This window comes from Meles meles, chromosome 2 (genome assembly GCF_922984935.1).
Source record: "Meles meles chromosome 2, mMelMel3.1 paternal haplotype, whole genome shotgun sequence".
NCBI lineage: Eukaryota > Metazoa > Chordata > Mammalia > Carnivora > Mustelidae > Meles > Meles meles.
Genome location: NC_060067.1, coordinates 153,768,021 through 153,786,489, shown reverse-complemented (window position 1 = coordinate 153,786,489; position 18,469 = coordinate 153,768,021). Strand labels below are relative to the sequence as shown.

Sequence of the window (18,469 nt, the reverse complement as noted above, 5' to 3'; positions counted from 1 at the left end):
CATAGGAAGGACTTAAATACTTGTTTTTTTAATGAGTGAATTATGTAAATATAAGGTATTAGTTTGGGACTCCCACCCCCTTCCATGGGGAAAAAGATAAAAATGCTCCAGCTCCCATTAATAAATAAGTATGTTGAAAGGTACAAGAAAAGGGGCACCTGGGTTGCTCAGTGGGTTAAGCCTCTGCCTTCGGCTCAGGTCATGATCTCGGGGTCCTGGGATCAAGCCCCACAATAAAGCTCTCTGCTCAGTGGGGAGCCTGCTTCCCCCTCTCTCTGCCTGACTTTCCACTTACTTGTGATCTCTCTCTCTGTGTCAAATAAATAAATAAACTCTTAAAAAAAAAAAAGGGGGTACAAGAAAAGTATTTGACTATTTCGTAAGTTGTCACCCTTAACTATAAAGGGTCTGTGCTAGCACAACTCCCACACTTTATGCTACAAACCAGGGCTGTATGTGAGCATATGACACTAATCTAGAGTATCCTAATCAGCTATGACAGAATTTTGACTATAACTTTAACAGGAGAACTGGAAACACAATTTAACCCAAAAGCCAAGTATCAAGCATGCTGGAGAAAATGAGGTAAGATACCCTCAGACATGTCTAAAAGTCCAAAGAATTCTTCATCACTTTAGTTGAAAGCAGAGTCTGACATGTTAACTCTCTCTTTTTTGATGGAAAGCAGGAGAATCTTAAGTATGTTAATCAGTCTGATGAATCCTGGAACACATTCTCACCTTTGCTTACATGACTTCTCCCACCAGAAATACTTATATTCAGGATTTTCCATGTTTTCAAAAGCAATTCCATCTTTCAGAGTTTCACCATATGCTTTCAGAAGCAAGTAATAAACAGCACCATTCAAAATGGCTTAAATTACACGGGCATTTACTATTTCATACAACAAGAAGTCAGGAAGACAAGGCAGCTTCAGAGTAACTTAATTAAGAAGACCAATGATCTTTATCAAAGAACCTTTTCCCTTTCCCTGCCATCCCTATTGAGAAAAAAATAGCTTAAGTGCTTTTAAAGCTATAGATAGGGCTACATGGAGGAAGACTAACCTATATAACAATCAGAGTTCTGCAAGGTGGGAAAAAGAAAGACCAACTGACTAGGTAACTAACAGTACTTACTCAAAGGTCCAATCACAAATACCGATATTTCAAGAAGTCTTTGGGCACTCAAGTTTTCTGTGACATTACATAAATGACTTACATAATTATCTAGCATTTTAAATCTTTCTTCTGCTATAAGATTATCATCTTTATTAAAATCTATACGGAAGGAATATACAAGGTTACAAAGCAGGTTTACTGGATATGTGTGAAGACACCAGTAGAACAAATATTAAAATAAGACTATATACCTACATGTAAGAGAATTTCAAATTTGGCATATATCTACATAGATGTGTATAATTTTAAGCTACAAGGATACTCAGAATAATGAAATACTGGAAACAACTCACATATCAAACAACAGATGATTGTTATATATATTCTAACAGAGTTATAGAACTCATTAATATATACTCATAACGTGACAAAGATGGCGCCGAAAGCTAAGAAGGAAGCCCCTGCCCCTCCCAAAGCCGAAGCCAAAGCAAAGGCTTTGAAGGCCAAGAAAGCGGTGCTGAAAGGCGTCCAGTCACAAAAAAAAAGAAGATCTGCACATCACCTACATTCCAACGACTCAAGACTCTGCGTCTCCGAAGGCAGCCCAAATACCCTCGAAAGAGCGCCCCCAGGAGAAACAAGCTTGATCACTATGCCATAATCAAGTTCCCCCTGACTACTGAGTCAGCCATGAAGAAAATAGAAGACAACAACACACTTGTGTTCATTGTGGATGTCAAGGCCAACAAGCACCAGATCAAGCAGGCTGTGAAGAAGCTCTATGACATTGATGTAGCCAAGGTCAACACCTTAATCAGGCCTGATGGAGAGAAGAGGCATACATACATTCAACTGGCCCCTGACTATGATGCTTTGGATGTTGCCAACAAAATTGGGATCATCTAAACTGAGTCCAGCTGGCTAAATCTAAATACAGTTTTTTCATGATAAAAAAAAAATAATATATATATATATATATATATATATATATATATATATATATACACTTTTAAGGAAAAATTTTGGAAATCAATACCTAATGACAGAAAATGCTCATGATAGAATATTAAGTGAAAAGGAGACCACACAAACTCTATGTAGCACCTTTCTTCCTGGACCATTTGAACTAAGTAACAGAATATGCCACACCAAGTAAAAGAGTCAGTATTTTAAAGTACTAACTTGTCAGGGCACCGAGGGCACCCTGGCTCAGTCAGTTAAGCATCTGCCTTTGGCTCAAGCCATGATTCCATAGCCCTGGGATAGAGCCCCACATTGGGTTCCTTGCTCAGTGGGGAGCTTGCTTCTCCCCTCCCCCTTCTTATTCTCTCTCCGGATCTTTCTCTCTCTCAAATAAATATATAAAATCTTTAAAGAAAAAAAATAAAGCACTAACTTGTCTTGACGTAGAAGAGGCATCTGCAAATCAAGGTCAGATAAAGGTAGACACACTGTTACTGTTCGTCAATTAATAAGCATCAGAATGTGGAAGAGTCAGAGGGCTACTGTGACTTTCTGGTTTGGTTCTTCACTGATACTTTCTACATTTTAGGGCTGTCTTTCAACTCTGACTGTCACTATAAAGCCCAAGTGCTTTGGGATTATTGAAGAGGAACAAAGGAATAATAAATAAAAGATAAAAACCAGATTAGCTATGGGTCAAATGCTAAATTTTCAAAGTAAGAAAGTTAATTTTGTTACATTTACAAACTGCTGCTATAATGTTGTATGACTTTTAGAAAATGAACCTACACATTATTCTTAAACTAATCTGTGTATGGGCATAAATTTTAAAAATCTGAAAAGTCTTTGCAAAAATATGTTAACTCATTTCACATGAAAACGACATTGCTGATAGGTTTATTTTTTAAAAAATGATCAAATTCTGAATGACTCCTTCAACAATATCCAATTTTTTATCTTCTTTGTTCATTTCTTAAATTCTACATATGAGTGAAGTCATATGATATTTGTCTTAAACTGACTTTATTATTATACCTTCTAGATCTATCCATGTTGTTATAAATGACACGATTTCATTCTTTTTTATGGCTGAGTAATATTCCAGTATACCACCTCTTCTTATCCATTCAACAGTGAATGGACATTTGGGTTGCTTCCATATCCTGGCTATTATAAATAATGCTGCAATAGAACAGGGGTGTTTTATCTTTTCAATTTAGTGTTTTTATTTCATTTTCTTTGGGTAAATAACCAATACTGGAATTACTAGATCACATGGTAATTCTATTTTTAATTTTTTGAGGAAGCTCCATAACATTTTCTACAGTAGCTGCACCAGTGTGCATTCCCACCAACAGTGAACTAGGGTTTGTTTGTTTTTTCTCCACATCCTCACCAATACTTGTTTCATGTGTTTTTTATTTTAGCCATTCTGATAGATATAAAATGATATCTCATTGTGCTTTTAATTTGCATTTCCCTGATGATTAATGACGTTAAGCATCTTCTCATGTGCCTGTTATCCATCTGTACATCCTCTGTAGAAAAATGTCTATTCAGATCCTTTGCCCATTTTTTAATTGAACTGGGGTTCTTTTGGTGTTAAGTTGAATAAATTCTTTATGTATTTTGGATATTAACCCCTTCCTGCATATATCATTGGTATATGTCTTCTTCCATTCAGTAGGCTGCCTTTTTCTTTTGTTGATGGTTTCCTTCACTTTGTATAAGTTTTCTATTTTAATGTAGTAGCAATACTACTATGTCAGAGCCTGCTTCCTCCTCTCCCTCTGCCTGCCTCTCTGCCTACTTGTAATCTCTTCCTCTGTCAAAAAAATAAAATCTTTAATAAATAAAACAAAACAAACAAACAAACAAAAAAACCCCAGAGTCTAAACTTCCAGTTTGGGTCTCAAAAGCAAAGCAACCACTTCAAGTTTTTTAGGTCATCTTAGAAGATAGCTTCTAGAAAGAGATCAAGTCACAGGATCTCCAGAAATCCATATGATTAAAAAAAAAAAAAAGAACTCTTTATTTATTAAGTGGTAGGTGGTATAATCAAAGTGCACTTTCTCCAAAGAAAGCCAGCATCAGGCATTAGCGTTAATTCTGTGGGCGCTCTCCAGTACTACTGGAAAAGAAGAGGATCCACTCCGTTTCCTGGGTCATTGGGCCTAAGTGATTTTGTTTACTCCAAAAGTATTTTGATCTGTGCCCACTGAAAACACCATGAACATCTTTAACTGTATTTTGGAAGAAAGGGCAGATGGATTCTGTAATAAGAGATGATCCATCCTTGGGCACCTGGGTGGCTCAGTGGGTTAAGCCGCTGCCTTCGGCTCAGGTCATGATCTCAGGGTCCTGAGATCGAGTCCCACGTCGGGCTCTTTGCTCAGCGGGAGCCTGCTTCCTTCTCTCTCTCTCTGCCTGCCTCTCTATTTGTGATCTCGCTCTGTCAAATAAATAAATAAAATCTTTAAAAAAAAAAAAAAAGAGATGATCCATCCTCATGAGGATATACTGAGTATGATAACAATGTAGAGACAGAAACTGAGCAACTCTGCTATTAATAATGGCATATCTGAAAAACTTTATGGGGTAAATTTTATAACACTATGTACTGTATATTAAGACATTCCCATATGTGGGGAAATTTTATGCTGTAACCTGAAATAATTTTTAAGATTATTTAAGGGTTGTCTGGAATGTGACATCTTGGACTTAAGATCTCTATGTAAAGGTTCACAGGCAGAACAGCAGCTGTATTTCTTTTCTATATCTTATTATAGTACTAATCACATAGTGGAATTGAATATTACTTAAAGGCCAAATAAATACATGCATAAACTTTACATAATTACATAGCTTTTGGTAGAAAGGTTAGCAGCTGAATGCAGAATGAAATCCAGGTTCACAGGCATTCAATAAATGAAATTTACTACTCTGGACACAAAAATGTGATCCTCACTTATATGTAAAATTACTTAAGTGAAAAAAGTAAAAAGACAGACTATGAGTAGCTATGCCAAACACAATTACCCAGAATTCCACTCTCAGTAAAACTCAGTATTAAAGTTATTATTTCAATACTTTCATGCGACCTCATCTACAATATTTACAATAACTTATATTTAACTGGAATGATCAAAGGGGCACCTGGGTGCCTCTGTTGGTTAAGTGTGTGCCTTTGGCTCAGGTCATGATCTCTGGGTCCTGGGATCAAACCCCACATGGGGTTCCCTGTTCAGTGGAGAGTCTGCTTCTCCCTCTGTCCCTCCCCACCCACTTGTGCACTTACGTGCTCTCTCTCGCTAATAAATAAATTAAAAGGGATGGGTCCTTTCTAAATACTCTGGCCATGTGAGAATTAAGTTTCTTTTTAAAGGTTTACTTATTCTATTCTATTCTATTCAGGAGAGAGAGAGAGAGACACAGATAGAGAATGTGCACAAGTGCATAGTTAGGGGGAGGGGCAGAGGGGCAGAGCAAGTCAAGCAGACTTGCTGCTGATCATGGAGCCCAATGCAGGGGTCAATCCAGAGACCAATGAGGTCATGACCTGAGCCAAAACCAAGAGCTGGACTCTTAACCTGCTGAGCCACAAAGGTGCCCCATGTGAGAATTAACTTTAAAGCAACAATATTCCAGGGGCACTTGGGTGGCTCAGTTGGTTAAGCGTCTGTCTTCAGCTCTGGTCATGATCCCAGGGTCATGGGATTGAGCCCCATATCAGGCTCCTTGCTCTGTGGGAAGCCTGCTTCTCCCTCTCCCACTCCCCCTGCTTGTGTTCCCTTTCTCGCTGTCTCTCTCTGTCAAATAAATAAATTAAATCTTAAAAAAAAAAAAGGCAACAATATTCCAGTAGTTGATTACTGACAATGCCTCTAAAGTATGTTGATATACAGTTGACCTCTGAACAACAGAGTTAGAGGCACCCTGCCATATAGTTGAAAATCTGCATATAACTTTTGACTCCCCAAAAGCTTATTAGTAATAGTCCATTGTTGACTGGAAGCTTTACCAATAACATAAACAAATTTTTTAACAGATTTTATTTATTTATTTGAGAGAGAACTAGAGAAAGAGCATGAGCGGGGGAGTGGCAGAAGGAGAGGGAGAAGCAGACTCCCCACTGAGCAGAGTGCCTGATGTGGGGCTCGATCCCAGGACCCTGAGATCATGACCCAAGCTAAAGGCAGATGCTTAACTGACTGAGCCACTCAGGTGCCACCATAAACAGAAAATTAACACATATGTTGTATAGGTACTATATGCTCTATTCTCATAATAAAGTAAACCAGAGAAAAGAAAATGTTAAGAAAATCATAAATATATTTCCAGTATACAAATGGGCCCACATAGTTCAAACCCATGCTGTTCAAGAGTCTACTGTACTGTTTCATTAAGAATATAGGCATGGGGGGGCGCCTGGGTGGCTCAGTGGGTTAAAGCCTCTGCCTTCAGCGCAGGTCATGATCCTAGGGTCCTGGGATCGAGCCTCACATCGGGCTTTCTGCTTAGCAGGGAGCTCTCTCTCTGCCTTCCCCTTCCCCTCTCTCTGCCTGCCTCTCTGCCTACATGTGATCTCTGTCTTTCAAATAAATAAAATCTTAAAAAAAAAAAAGAATATAGGCATAGGGGCGCCTGGGTGGCTCAGTGGGTTAAAGCTTCTGCCTTCGGCTCAGGTCATGATCTCAGGGTCCTGGGATCGAGCCCCGCATTGCATAGGGCTCTCCCCCCCCCCCACCACCTGACTGTCTTCCTACTTGTGATCTCTCTCTCTGACAAATAAAGCCTTTAAAAAAAAAATAGTTCTGATATTCTTGTTCTACACAAGGTTGCCACAAACACTCAATTAAAACACACACACATACTAACACAGAAAAAAAATGCAATTATCTGCAAAGAACAATAAAATGAAGTATGCTTACATTATAATTTAGATGCTCTGAATATTTAGGTACTTGCTATTGTATGTATTTTCTGAAACAGGGAAAATCTGTACAACTCCTAAATAGTCTTTGAAAATCTTTGTCTCTGTTTTCTTCCACTTTCCCAATGATTCCTAGTTTATCTGAATTTTCCTCTCTGTTTGCTGCTTTTTGCTCACCCAACAAAATTTCTTTTTGTCGCCTCAGCACTTAGCATTTTAGTCCTCCCTCTCTGTTGCATCATTCCTTCTTTTCTTGCTACTGATTTTCCTCTCTTTTTGCATTTGCAGAAACTTGATTTGCACACCAGTAACAGAGAACTACCTTAAATTCTACATCTTTTCAGTTGGAGCACCTAACATACAATAACAATGTCTGCTCTTAGGGTGCTTGGGTAGCGCAGTTGATTAAGCATCCAACTCTTGGTTTCAGCTCAGGTCCTGATCAGGGTCATGAGATCAAGCCCTGTGTCCAGCTCTGCACTCAGTGCAGAGTCTGCCTGAAACTTTCTCTCCCTCTCCTTCTGACCCTCCCCACAGCACGTACTCTCAATCTCTCTCTAAAATAAATAAATCAATCTTAAAAAAACAAAAACAAACACTTCTGCTCTTCTCCATGACTTGTCTATTATGATCCTACCATTCAAAACAATACTGCTTATTGGGAGCTTTAAATTAACTTGAGACCCAGTTGGTGATTAACTATACTGTTTGGGGATGCCTGGGTGACTCAATCAGCTAAGCGTCTGACTCCTGATTTCAGCTCAAGTCATGATCTCAGGTTTGTGAGATGGAGCCTCGCATCAGGCTCTGCACTGGGTGTGGAGACTGTATATGAATCCCTATCTCCCTCTCCTTCTGCCTCACTTTCCCTCTCTTAAAAAAGAAGAAAACAAAACAAAAAAACTATTCTTTCTGTATTAGAGTTTCTCATGGTTGAACTCAAAACAATTTCCTGAAGCAATTCAATGAAGCAGTCTCCAATTAATATGATCAACAAAACTTGTATGTTATTCTTCATTAGGGAAAAGAGAAATTCATATTTTAGATACATATGTCAGATAAAATATTTTCTTTTCTAAAAAGTTATTACAACTTCTGAGAATAAACATTTCTACAGTGTTTGGCAAGCGTTCAACACATACAATTTTTCTTGAATTTCATTTAAATCTGCTATGTCAAAGTGTATAAAAAACCACAAATTTAATGGTCATTGTTTTTTTTCCTCTCTTGGTATCACCTGGGTTATGGCTCTTGTAAGTAATTAAAAGCACAATTATAGAAGAACATGGTGCTAATCTTCATCCTAGCCAGCTCTTAATGGAATGAGCAATATAGAGCTACTTAAAGTGTAATATATCCACCCAATGCAACGCTTTGCAAATATAAGAAATAATGAAGTTCTCCATGCACTGATATGAAAAAATTGTCATTATATAACTGTCAAATAAAATGAAGAAAAACATAAAATGTGCTACCTTTATGAAAAAGAAGGTGAAAATAAGAATATGTATTTGCATAAAGAAATTCTGGAATGATATACAACAATCTAAAAACAGTATTACATATGAAAAAATGTCAGAAGGAACATGGTGGGTAAAGAGACTTTCCAATTGTCAATATATAACTTCTTACATTTGTTAATTTTTAATCATATGGAATATATTTGGTATTGAAAAATGATCTAATTTTAAATCTCCCCTCCTGAAATGAGATTATACAAAAATATCAAGTTTAATGGAAAAAATTACTTTCATGGATAAAAGACCTCAACGTGAGACAGGAATCCATCAGAATCTTGGAGGAGAACATAGGCAGTAACCTCTTTGATATCAGCCACAGCAACTTCTTTCAAGATATGTCTCCAAAGGCAAAGGAAACAAAAGCGAAAATGAACTTTTGGGACTTCATCAAGATCAAAAGCTTCTGCACAGCAAAGGAAACAGTCAACAAAACAAAAAGGCAACCCACGGAATGGGAGAAGATATTTGCAAATGACAGTACAGACAAAAGGTTGACATCCAGGATCTATAAAGAACTCCTCAAACTGAACACACACAAAACAGATAATCATATCAAAAAATGGGCAGAAGATATGAACAGACACTTCTCCAATGAAGACATACAAATGGCTATCAGACACATGAAAAAATGTTCATCATCACTAGCCATCAGGGAGATTCAAATTAAAACCACATTGAGATATCACCTTACACCAGTTAGAATGGCCAAAATTAGCAAGACAGGAAACAACGTGTGTTGGAGAGGATGTGGAGAAAGGGGAACCCTCTTACACTGTTGGTGGGAATGCAAGTTGGTGCAGCCACTTTGGAGAACAGTGTGGAGATTCCTCAAGAAATTAAAAATATAGCTTCCCTATGACCCCGCAATTGCACTGCTGGGTATTTACCCTAAAGATACAGATGTAGTGAAAAGAAGAGCCATCTGTACCCCAATGTTTATAGCAGCAATAGCCACGGTTGCCAAACTGTGGAAAGAACCAAGATGCCCTTCAATGGACAAATGGATAAGGAAGATGTGGTACATATACACAATGGAGTATTATGCCTCCATCAGAAAGGATGAATACCCAACTTTTGTAGCAACATGGACGGGACTGGAAGAGTCCCATATATGCTGAGCGAAATAAGTCAAGCAGAGAGAGTCAAGTATCATATGGTTTCACTTATTTGTGGAGCATAACAAAGAACATGGAGGACATGGGGAGATGGAGAGGAGAAGGGAGTTGAGGGAAAGTGGAAGGGGAGATGAACCATGAGAGACTATGGACTCTGAAAAACCTGAGGGTTTTGAAGGGGCGGAGGGTGGGAGGTTGGGGAACCAGGTGGTGGGTAATAGGGAGGGCACGTATTACAAGGAGCACTGGGTGTGGTGCAAAAACAATGAATACTGTTATGCTGAAAATAAAAAAAAAATTACTTTCAGTTAAAATATGTTGAAAATCACTGTGGTAACAAAAAACAAACAAAAAAGGGGGTTGAAGAGAAAGGACAGCCTTAGTTCCTAAAAGAATTTCTGGTGATGCTCTCAATACCATATTATATCATAAGCTTAAATCATTTGTCTAAAATTTATACTCAGAATACCCAGCTAGGTACTGAGGGACATGTTCCCTACACTCATAACATAATTGTCAAGAAAATTCAAATACAGTTAAAAACAAACAATGATTTAAGGCAGAAAGGCCTATGCAAAATGAGTGGTACAAACGATATATGTTCCAACTGACTGAACTGAAAGCTCACAAAACGCAAATAAATTAAGAGTTCATATAAGATGCAGGCATTAGGTAAGTGGAAAGAAAAGAAAACTATTCCAGGTTAAGTGGACTGCTATAGCTAAGATGCTAAGGGAGAAAGAAAAAAAAGAACAAAGTATGCTTAAGGAAACTGACTACACCAGTTTAACTGAAACAAGAGGCTGATAAAGTTAACAGAGAAAAAGATGATTTCTAATAACTAGAGTAAAACTAGATATTTGTGCAATATCTCACTTACATTATCTCATTTGATCACCAAAACAAGCACTTGAGAAAGGGTGGATTACAGACAGCCATGAGAATCACACTATGTCCAGCAGCAGCATTTAAGTTGGACTAGTCCCTCCATTTGAGGATAAGGAAGAAACTGGAGGCAAGGAGACTTGTTAGGAAAGATCAGGCGTAAGGTAACAAGAATGCAGGTTAAAGTGATAGTGGTGAGAACAGAAAGGAAGGAAGAAATTTATCAGAATATGGTGATAACTGTGGGAGAAGGTAAAAAGTCTGCCAGCACTTAGACTCCAGTTACTAGGAGAATGATATGGAAGTCCAGATGGAGAGAAGCTTTTTTTAGTAATAGAGTCTGGTTTCTGAAATATACTTGAAGTAAAACAATGGCACATCAGTTTCTAGAGCCTCTATCACACATTCCAAGAGTGTGTTCTATGTCCACCATCACCTAGCCAAGTGAGACATGTTTCTCTACCATTAGGCCCAAGGCGTAACATCCTCAAAATGGCAACTAATATGGGAGGGAGGAACCGGAGTGACTGCTTAATGGGTATGGGGTCTCCTTTAGAGATGTTCTGGAACTAGACAGGGGGTGATGGCTGTACAATACTGTGAACACACTAAATGCCATTGATCTGTACACTTTAAAATGGTTAATTTACATTACGTGAATTTCATTTCAATTTTTAGAAAAAAGGGCAGCTGAAATAAGACTCCGATGTCTTTCATCATGTTGTTAAAAGTCTATTCTTCTAGACTTTTAAGATGTAGACTGCAGGGGCGCCTGGGTGGCTCAGTGGGTTAAAGCCTCTGCCTTCAGCTCAGGTCATGTTCTCAGGGTCCTGGGATCGAGCCCCGCATCGGGCTCTCTGCTCAGCAGGGAGCCTGCTTCCTCCTCTCTCTCTGCCTGCCTCTCTGCCTACTTGTGATCTCTCTCTGTCAAATAAATAAATTAAAAAAAAAAAAAAAAAAAAAGATGTAGACTGCATCTGAGCAGCCAAGCAATTATTGGGGAGAGTTCTCCAAAGGGTGAGTTGATTCTATTATTAACTCATCGTTACTGATCTCAAAGGAGACTTCCATGCAAGGGAACAATCCTACATTATACTAGACTTTAACATAGGTAGAAATTCATTCTACCTATGCCTCTCTACCTTCCAAGCTGTTCCAGTGTGCCTCTGGCACTGTCTTTAGCAATAACCTGGACATTTTGTCTTAAAACTTTTTTCTGTTTCTCCTTACTTTAAAATAAAGTTGGCTCTCCTCTATGTACAATACTTACTTGCAGCTCATCCAATGATGTGTGTGTGCGTGTGTGTGTGTGTGTGTGTGTGTGTGTGTGTGTGTTTTATTTTTTCTTCACATGGTAGTTATCTCAGGGCCTGGAGGGAAAAATGAGTTTCCCTGGTCCCACCATAATCTCCAAAAATTACTCTTATCATCATATTAAAAAATAAACAACTCATTTCTTTGATGCACAGGCCCTCTCAGCTATATTACCATTTCTCCCCCATCACTGCTGTCATTTTCTAACTTTCTGGTCATTGTCTCCTCATTTGTGTAAGTCTCTGGCATCCAGCTTACAGCCTCCTTCCCCTAAGCTTTGTCATCATCCTAGATACTTTCCAATCCAAGAGAACTACTTTCCCAAAAGCACGCTTTTGGGTCATCTCCAGTGATATTCGCCTTCACGCCACTTTAACCATCCATTGCCAAGGTAAAACTCTGGACACCAATCATCACTCAAAATGCTCTTCCACCAAAATTTATAACTCAGATATCCTATTATTATCTACTTTCTCCATGCATGACTGCATCTGAGCAGCCAAGCAATTATTGGGGAGAGTTCTCCAAAGGGTGAGTTGATTCTATTATTAACTCATCGTTACTGATCTCAAAGGAGACTTCCATGCAAGGGAACAATCCTACATTTCTCCAGTTAATGAATTCTTCCACATGCCACCATAGCTATTGCAAATCTTCTTCATTTTGTGTGTGTGTGTCGGGGGGGTCCTCTGATTGACATTCCCCTCTGTTGCTGTGAATAATGACCTTTCCTCCAACTTTAGAGAAAATAACCACTAAGCAAGAACTCTGACATCCTTCCAATATGAAATGCAAGAAACGTACCTACAACTGCATCCACCCTATTCTCCCTGCCTAGTTCTCAACAAAAATGAAATATTCCCTTTCTTATCTCAGACTAGTCCTATACTCTCTGTCTCATTCCCTTCATTCATTCTTTAACATTCAATAAATATTTAGTGAAGGCCTACTAAGTGCCAAGCACTGATCTCCACATGGGAGACACAGTGAGACAAAAATTCCTGCCCTCCTGGAGCTTACCTGCTGGGACTTGGGGGAGGATATAAATGATAAACAGTAAGCATACGCAATATGGGACATATGATTATATCATATGACATGACAAATGACATGTTAGAAAATAAGTGCTGTGGGGGAGGAAAAAAAGCACAGAAGAATCAAGTACGTATGGGGCAGGGGTCAGCACTATTTCACTGTAAAAGGGGTGTCAGAGTGGACCTCACAAATATGTTTCTCCATCTCAGATCTGTCCTCTGAGCTCCAGACATAAATAATCCAACTCATGAAACTCTAACAGGTCCACAGAGAATGTGTGAATGTTTCCCACCTCCCAATCTTCATATCCTTAACAAAGGATCCAAAACCATTATCTTATTTCACTAAATGGTAACCTCCAAGAAGACTGTGAAAGCCAGACCTTTAAGTTATCCTTGATATCCTACACTCGTTCACTTGCCCATTCAAAGTTTTGCCAACTTAACCTACCAAATACTTCTGGAATCTGCCACTGACTTCCATCAACCGTCACAATCATCACCACCACTACCATCCAAGTGCAGGCTACCATCACCTCTATTTGATAAGTTCATATTCCCCCTGCTTCCTTACTTCCCTTCCCATAATCATTCTTTACAGAGCAACCAGATGAGACAAACCATAAATGACTCTTAATCTCACAAAACAAACGGGGGGTTGCTGGGGGGAGGTGGGATTAGGAGAGGGGGAGGGGGTTATGAACATTGGGGAGGGTATGTGCTATGGTGAGTGCTGTGAAGTGTGTAAACCTGGCGATTCACAGACCTGTACGCCTGGGGATAAAAATACATTATATATATATTTTTAAATATTTTATTTATTTATTTGACAGAGAGAGAGGTCACAAGTAGGCAGAGAGGCAGCCAGAGAGAGGGAGAAACAGGCTCCCCACTGAGCAGAGAGCCCATGCGGGGCTCGATCCCAGGACCCTGAGATCATGACCTGAGCCGAAGGCAGAGGCTTAAAGCGCTGAGCCACCCAGGCGACCCAAAAATACATTATATTTTTATAAAAAAAAAAAATTGGAAGGGGAGGCGAACCATAAGAGACTATGGACTCTGAAAAACAACCTGAGGGTTTTGAAGGGTCGGGGGAGGGAGGTTGGGGGAACAGGTGGTGGGTAATAGGGAGGGCATGTATTGCATGGAGCACTGGCTGTTGTGCAAAAACAATGAATACTGTTATGCTGAAAAAAATAAATAAATTAAAAAAAAACCACTCTTGCATAAATGACTTACTCTTAGGATAAAGAACAATTTCCTTAAAACATATTACAAAAGGCCATGGATAATTTGACCCCATCCTATTCTCCTTACCTTATTTTGTATCATACCTGTCAGATCTTTCACCCCTAATCATACTGGCTGATCCTTATTCTTGTCAAACTCCAAGTTACCACAGAGTTTCTGCTTCAAATGATTTTCTCTCCTCCCATAGGTCGATTAACCTCTACTCATCCTTCAGATCTCAGCTCAAGAAAAGTCTTTACTAACTTCCAAAACTAGGCCCAACTGGCATGCATAGCACCATGCAAGTCTTCCTTATAGTAGTTGTTTATGGTAGTAGTAGTTCTTTAAAATAGTTGTTACAGTGACAATTTAATATTTTTTGTATGGGTTATCTTATTAAAGACTGTCTCTGCCTTGTAAAAACTGCTACTGAAAAAATTAAAACAAATTGCTGAACTCATAATATTAAAGCCTTATATTAGAATGTCTACTCTAATAAATTAAGGATTAAATTGAATGCCTCTTAAACTAGATCTGGAATAAGTAAGGAGAGTGCTAGAAGCACTGCAATTTTTTTTTCAAGATTTTATTCATTTATTTGATAGAGAGAGAGATCACAAGTAGGCAGGCAGAGAGAGGGGGTAAGCAGGCTCCCTGCCGATGCCCGGTTTAATCCCAGGACTCTGATATCATGACCTGAGCCGAAGGCACAGGTTTAAAAATCACTGAGCTACCCAGGTGCCCCAACACTGCAATTTTCAAAAATCTTTAATTTAAATCCAACTTAAGTAACATATACTGACTGTATTATTGGTTTCAGAGGTAGAATTCAGTGATTCATCAGTCGCATACAACACCCAGTACTCATTACTTCAAGGACCCTCCTTAATGCCTATCACCCAATTACCCCATCCCTCCACCTCCCCTCCAGCAACCCTCAGTTTGTTCCCTATAATTAAGAGTCTCTTATGGTTTGCCTTTCTCTCTGTTTTTGTCTTATTTTATTTTTCCTTCCTTTCCTCTATGTTCATCTGTTTAATTTTGTTTCTTAAATCCTACATATGAGTGAAATCATATGGTATTTGTCTTTCTCTGATAAACTTATTTCACTTAGCTTAAAACCCTCTATTTCCATCCACTGCAAATCATAAGATTTTATTATTTTTGGTGGCTAAGTAATATTCATATATATATATATATATATATATATATATATATATATATATATATACATACATCTATAACCTCTTCTTTATCCATTCATCTGTGAATCGTCATCTGAGCTCTTTCCATAGTTTGGCTACTGTGGACAGTGCTGCTATAAACATTGGGATGCATGTGCCCCTTCAAATCACTATGTTTGTATCCTTTGGGATAAATCCTAGTAGTGCAATTACTGGGTCATAGGGTAACTCTATTTTCTTTTTTTTTTTTTTAAAGATTTTATTTATTTATTTGACAGAGAGAAATCACAGGTAGACAGAGAGGCAGGCAGAGAGAGAGAGAGGGAAGCAGGCTCGCCCCTGAGCAGAGAGCCCGATGCGGGACTCGATCCCAGGACCCTGAGATCATGACCTGAGCCGAAGGCAGCGGCGCCCTGGGTAACTCTATTTTCAACTTTTGAGGAATGTCCATACTCTTTTCCAGAGTGGCTGCACGAGTTTGCATGCCCGTCAACAATGTAAGAGGATTCCCCTTTCTTGACATCCTCTCCAACATTTGTTGTTTCCTGACTTGTTAATTTTAGCCATTCTGACTGGTGTGAGGTAGTATTTCATTGTGGTTTTAATCTGTATTTCCCTGATAGAAGCATTGCAATTTTCCGACAGAGGTAATTTCTCAAAATCAGAGGTAAAAAATTCAAACATTATAAATTTAATATAGTTAATCCATCCACCTTTTTTTTTTTTTAAAGATTTCTTTATTTTAGAGTGAGAGAGCACATGTACATACACATGCATGCACATGGGCAAGTAAGAGTGAGGGGTAAAAGGAGAGGGAGGGAATCTCTCAAGCAAACTCCCCACTGAGTGTGAAGCCTGACACAGGGCTCAATCCCATGACCCTAAGATCAGGACCTGAGCCGAAATCAACAGTTGGATGGTTAACTAAGCATCCATTAACTAAGCCACCCAGGTGCCCTAATACATTATCAACCTTTTAAAGGAATGGGTACATAAATGTATGGGGTAGGGTGGGGTATATGTGTATAATCACCAAGAAAGTCATAAAATTCTTTCATATTTAAATACAAGTTCTTTAAGTGTTTTACCAAACTTTTTAGAAGGCCAGCAACAAATTCAGATTCATTTTACTATAATCAAATAAATCAATATCAAAAAAATTAAAGTTGAGGGCACCTGGGTGGCTCAGTTGGTTAAGCGACTGCCTTCAGCTCAGGTCACGATCCTGGAGTCCCGGGATCAAGTTCCGCAAAAGGCTCCCTGCTTCTTGGGGAGCCTGTGTCTCCCTCTGACCTTCTCCTTGTTCATGCTGTCTCTCACTGTCTCTCTCTCAAACAAATAAATTAAATCTTTAAAAAAAAATTAAAGTTGATATGTTTGTGCATCATTTTAATAAATAAACACCATTTTCGCTATCTGCACACTAGACTTTGCAGCCAATCTTCCACCTATCATAAGTATTTACAAGTAGTCGATTCAAGATCACCAAAGATGACAGCTAAGAAAACAGCTTTTAGCCAGTAGTAGCTTATTTTCAGAATTTTATTTGCTTTAAAAATATAGACAAATTGACTTCATAAGGATTAAATAAAAACATTTCTTTGAAATAAAAGATGCCTCTCATAAAAAGACAAAAAAAAAAAGCAACACAATGAGGAAAAAACAGTATAGATAGATGCCTATAAAATAATGAGCTATCTTCACAAATGATTTTCAGGGTTATAGGTGCTTTGAATCAAACCTTCATGACTAAGTTGATATTTCTGACTGGGTTGAGGTGCTCTACCTGTAGTATTTTACTTAGAAACACATTTAATTTTCACCTATAGAACTCGACATGCACTGACAGCACTTATAAAACATGTTTTCCCATCACCATCACATAGCTGAAAGTAAGCAACAAGAAATATATCGTTTGTCAATAAAGGAACAAAAGAAAGTATTAAACAGTAACTATAGGGCTTTAGTTTAAAAAGAATAAAACTAGGATTAAGAAAAACACCTGGGGGGAAAAAAAACGTCTCTGCAAACCAATTCGATCATATGTAAATCTTGGCTTAGTCTCTCTTCAAGGTATTCCTCAGGGGCTCAGCGCTTAATCATTAATGCAAAACACCTGATACACATCAAATAATACATAAATAAGCGTGGCTGCATTCCATTAAAACTGTATTTGTGGACAATGAAATTTTTATGTTATAAAATATTGTTGATTTTTTACAAATATTAAAAATTTTAAATTTTAAATCATTCTTAGCTCCTGGACTGTACAAAACAGGTACTCAGCCAGATTTCACCTCTGGTAGTTTTTTGATCAACCCATGGTCTAGAAGAAAAGTCACTAATATGACAGATAATCCATTCTCTTATTTATATGTGATCCATCATTTCACTGAACTTCACTTTCTTCAACAACTAAAAAAAAAACCCACACAAAAATTACCTAAAAATGGATCAAATATCTAAATATAAAAGTGCTAAAACTGTAACACTTTTAGAAGAAACCACAGGGAGGGAAATCTTTATAACACTGGATATGGCAAGGATTTCTTGGCTATGACACTAAAAATTTGAGCAATAAAATTAAAGAAAAACAGATACATTGAACTTCATCAAAATAAAATTTCTGTGCGTCAAAGGACGCTATCGCAAGACTGGAAAAACAAGCCAGAGAATGAGAAAATATACTTGCAAATCATCTATCTGAAGGGATTAATATTTAAAATATATAAAGAACTCCTAAAACTCAATGACAAAAAGAACAATCAAATACAAAAATGGACAAAGGACTTGAATAGACATTTCTCCAAAGATATACAAAATGATGAACAAGCACATGAAAAGATGCTCAACACTGCTCATCAGCGAAGTACAAATCAAAACTATAAGATACCACTTGATACCCACTACAGTGGCTAGAATTTTTTTTAAAAAATGTTAAATAGCAAGTGTGAAGAAGATGTGGAAAAATTGGGACCCTTGTTGATGGGAATATAAAATGACACAGTCATGGTGGAAACAGTTTGGTAGTTCCTCAAGAAATTAAACAGAATTACCATATGATAATCCAGTAATTCCCTTTCTAGGTATAAACCCAAAAGAACTGAAAATGGGTTTTCAAACAAATATTTGTAGATAAATTTTTACAGCAGCACTATTCATAATAGACA

General features: G+C 38.0%; 1 protein-coding gene and 1 pseudogene across 11 annotated transcripts in view; one reads left to right on the top strand and one right to left on the bottom strand.

Moving 5' to 3' along the window:
* HMBOX1 (homeobox containing 1) overlaps window positions 1-18,469 on the bottom strand; it is a 205,299-nt gene that overhangs the window by 155,645 nt on the left and 31,185 nt on the right. The gene's annotated exons all lie outside the window — the stretch shown is intronic.
* LOC123931783 lies at window positions 1,555-2,027 on the top strand (annotated as a pseudogene).